Raw genomic sequence first — 4,812 nt, forward strand, 5'->3', positions numbered from 1 at the left:
TCAAATAATGTATGATTGCGATTTTTTTAAAATTTAGTTTATGAAGAAATAAAAGAATATATAGAAAGAATAGTGTTGAAATGAGGAATTGTAGTAATTTTTTAATTGAATGATTTTTTCCGGTATTTTATAATGATTTCTAGTTTTGGCTTATTCAGATTAAACAGACATATATAAAGTCCTTTAATTAAAACAAATCAAAAAATCAATAAATGAAAGGATAGGCAAACACAAAATTTAAAATATAAATAAATGTAAAAAATCATAAGCATTTGATAAAACTCTTAATATTTTTTTTAAAAATGTTCTTCATCAAATCTGTGATCCACTCCCAGGATTTTACTCTGAGGCATTAGATAGGGATTGGCACACTGGTCAGTTTCAGTGTCATGATAACCTATTATGCAATTTTCCTGCTGGGCAGCGCTTTACAGAGTATAGTGGTTTGCAGCTTATCTAGGCCAAATTTTGAATTCTGGTAAACAAGATGTGCGCGCTTACTCCGTGCCGATTTGAATGAGAAGACTTTGCACCATAAAACCACAATAATAACCTCGGGATTTATTAACTTTGAATGGTAAGAATTATTCCTTTATCAAGATCATTTAAAAATGACTTTTATACTACCAGTGCATGATCAATAACTTTGTACAAATGTATGTAGCATTAAGCAATGACAAAGCGTTAAGGTTATACACATGTATTTGATTTGAATATTTCATTCTTAATTAAGGCAACACAATTATATCCTTGATTCAAGTATTCGTTGTCTTTGTGGAATGTTTTAAAATCATCAAACATGTTGAAATTTCTTTACAGCATGGTGTTGATTGCATCATCCGTATTTTCAAATTCCCCCATTCAGAAGACCCGCCTTTGGTGAAGGCAAAGGTGTACGTAAATACTATTACTCTTCAATAATATAGTAATTATTTTTCTGCTTTTTTTCAATGCAAATGAGGAAAGAACTTAAAAAAATTATTTAAAATATTTTTTGTATATTTTCATTGATCATCTTAAGATACATTAGATGTAGAACGCTGATACAAACACAATTTTCCTCATCTTTACAGGTTGTGCTATTCGTTCCGAGGGGCGGATTCCTTATCAGCCTTTTCAGTGTATGTGATTCTAACTAAGTCTTATAGATCCGCCGCTCTGTTCGACCTATACTGTGAACATAGGATTTCTTTTAAAATTCAGTGAATGGATTAGACGCCGTTTTCACCCTTTAAAAACCCGGTGACTTAAAAGAAAATGAATTAAAACTTGTACCGAAAATGGAATTTAAATGTGATTAACATATTGAATATGGGTTTGTATTAAAGGTTCAAAAATTAAATATGATTTGTGTTTATTTCTTTTAAAATATAAAAATATAATTATTTAATGAGAAAAGTAAAATTTCAGTAAAAATACTTTTGTAACCTCGACGTAAATGTTTTGAAAACGTTTTAAAAACCAAAAAAATTAAACGTGAAAAAAAAATATTGAAAATGTTTTTGTTACATTTTATAACAATGTTATGATAACATTTGTTGAAATATTTTGTAAAATGTTTTAAAAACATTTAAAAAACCATACAAAATCACGTGATTAAAACATTGTTCAAAATGTTTTCGTAACATTTTAAGAAAATGTTCCAGAAACATTTGCTGAAATATTTCATAAAATGTTTTAAAAACGTTTAAAAAACCATACAAATTCACGTGATTAAAATATTATTGAAAATGTTTTTGCAACATTTTAAGAAAATGTTCTGACAACATTTTGCTGAAATATTTCACTAAAATGTTTTAAAAACGTTTAAAAAACCATACAAAATCACGTGATTAAAACATTTTTTGAAATGTTTTCGCAACATTTTGAAAATGTTTTAAAAACATTTTTAAAATGTTTTTGTGTTAGCTGGGGAGCGACACCTAGGAACATCGACGGTGTACCAGGATGCCGTCAACACAATAAAAACCTGCTCTATGGACCCAGAACAAGAGAAGAAATATATAGACTTACTTGGAGATTTCAGAGAACTTCATACAACTGTGAATGATCTATCGGGTAAGTGAGCATTTACGTCTTGTATAGCATATTGCAAGTTTTGAAAGAAAAATAAAAACAGTGAACAATAATCAATCTTATAAACTCTTTAAGAACATAATGATTTTTTTCAGATAATATGAAGATTATCCAAAGGGATTTGGTGCTTCATGGTAAATATCACATATCAGTCGAATGCCATTATGGGCGTTTGAATCGTACCATGGAAACAAGAAATACAATATGCCACAGTGTCAATTATTAAACAACGAATTGTATTATTGATACTAAATGGCACATAAGTAATTTGTGGTACATGAGATGTCATGAAATAGAGAAATGGGACAACTTAGCAAAAAAGTTTTTCAAACGCGTTTAAGCATTCCGGTTGCAGAATACATGTTTTGATAAACCAATTTCTTGTTGTTGTCCAACATAAACTAAATAATAAGACAAAGAAAAATGCAACAGATGTACTAAACTAAATGATGCAGGGGTTTGTGCAACAAAGGAATCATCATTCTTTTATAATGAGTAACTTGGAGAAAAGGAATTTTTTTATTTTGAATTCGATTTCTTTTAACCCTGACTTACAGACCTCATTGTTTTATTTTGTAGATCTACGAGTTGCAAGAAAGATCGGTATGATAATGCTCAAACATAATAGAAGAAAAATATATACCTTGGTATTTCTTTTAAAAGAAATATTCTAGGACATCTACTGGTAAAAATAGAGATAACGAATCAATACTGTAAAATAAGAACTTTTGGAGAATATATATATTTTAGCAGGAATTTATCGATGAAAATAAATTTTAGAGCTTAAGCTTTTCATAAAAATATATAAATGTGATATTATTACATTTCATCCACGCTCGTATTTGATTTTGTGTTAGCAACTCCCGAACACAGGTGAACATTCTTACATTTGTTTGGTTTTGCAAGCAAATGATCAATGCGCAGTGTAAAATTAAAACTTAAAAAAAGAAAAAAATATGGCGACTTTTACTCATCTTCTTCATATTAAAGCCATGCATGCATCGAAGGAAAGTTAATCGAATCACTGGTAAACATGCAAGGTCCATCGCCATACTTAGATACAATGTAGATAGATAGATACGAGGGTTGATACAAAAGTAATGTCACAACTTTGATAAAATTGCTATGAATCGACATAAAACACAAAATTATACATGATAAAAGCTGTATTTATTTCAAATCAGACCTGAAAAATTCAAAGGAATATGATGTATACATTCCTTTAATGCGTTTCCCCTTCATTTCATTACAAAATATTTGTGATTCGCGAACACTTTCACCAACTTCATTTTCTTTAAAAATTCTCAGTACCATTATACACTCACTCTTTTCATAATTAAGCCGTTTGTCAAATTTGTTTTAAACAGTAGCATAAGGGAAACTTAAAAATTCACATGTCACTCTCTCCGTCTGTGTTTTTTGACAACGTCAGACACCACTGAACGTTTCCGTCCGATTTCCCATCTTTCGGGCTTCTTGTCCTCTGCTGATCATTCAATGACCCATAATCCGCCCAAAATTACTGAAACCATCTATGAAGAAGTCTCTTATTTACATTCTTTATTCTGTGAATCTAATTAATGAACGTAACTGTCGCTAGTGATGATTCCAATATTTTGAAGCACTAAATGCATCACAATTCGTCGAGCCGTTTTTTTCCCATATCGATACTCCCTTCAATTCAAGAGAGTAAAACAACAATGTTTTATGATCAAAAATACTAGTGCCATCATTTAATTTTCAATTAAAGACTAGAAAATGAGATATTTGGTGCTTTTTTTAGTCTTTTAAATGTGCTTGTATAATTCATTCTAAAAAAGAATCACTTTAAAATGTGACGTTCAGCTGTGACGCGGCGACACCCCCTATGCTTTATGTATTAAACATCTATAAAATGAATTTAAATAAACATTATTAAATGATAATTTCAATGTTTATTAGATTTGTGTATAAGTTGTGTATCTTTTGGTATATTGTATTTGATAATATGACGCCAAATATAAAAGATATGGACACTGTGACATTACTTTTGGATCAACCCTCGTACATATACGTTGTTACAATGCATTTTGACAAGATAATTTAAAAAATATATATATTACTATAGATAAGATGTGGGATCAATTTGACAACACAGAGATCTTTAAAATAAAGTGTAATATGTATATATACCAAATCTTTATATGATTGCAATCGTAAACATTCAACAATAAAATAAGACTTATAAAACACGATTTTTACACTGGGCAATTCCCCTTTCTAAAAAAAAAAAATGACGTATCTTTTAAAAGCTTACTGATTTCCAGTATTAAAAACAGTTTTAATTTCTGCTGGGAAGATGTTCCTGTCTTTAACTCCATTAAAATAAAGAGATTCAGATCGTTTATGCTTAATCAAAGGTACAACAAAATCTGCGTTTGAGGCTAAACGGGTATGATAACTACTAAAATTTGACAGAAGTGTTCGTTAAGATACGAAGGGGATTTTCCTTGGTAAATAGTAAAAACATGGTTGAGTCTAAGCTGAGTGTCTCTATTTTGAATATTTAATGAATTTTATTGATTAAGTACTTCATACAGGGCTGTTATTCTATAAGTTGACAATCCCATCCTATAATATCGTGAATCCTGCATCCACAATCCTATCGTGAATCCTGCATCCACAATCCTATCCTGTGATTTTAGTCTAATCCTATCTTATCCTGTTCTGCAACTCTCTGTTTTATAATATTTAGGA

At 29.8% G+C, this 4,812-nt stretch overlaps 1 long non-coding RNA gene across 1 annotated transcript; it reads left to right on the top strand.

The window, feature by feature from the left end:
• Positions 1-246: 246 nt before the first annotated feature.
• On the top strand, positions 247-1,310 carry LOC134257176 (uncharacterized). The gene is made up of 3 exons (XR_009989865.1): positions 247-577; positions 820-893; positions 1,074-1,310. It is a non-coding gene; the product is annotated as an uncharacterized LOC134257176 (long non-coding RNA).
• The last annotated feature ends 3,502 nt before the right edge of the window (positions 1,311-4,812 follow it).

Source organism: Saccostrea cucullata, unplaced genomic scaffold, assembly GCF_032062105.1.
Source record: "Saccostrea cucullata isolate Sc308-1 unplaced genomic scaffold, CSIRO_AGI_Scuc_v1 ctg1751, whole genome shotgun sequence".
In the NCBI taxonomy this organism is placed as follows: domain Eukaryota; kingdom Metazoa; phylum Mollusca; class Bivalvia; order Ostreida; family Ostreidae; genus Saccostrea; species Saccostrea cuccullata.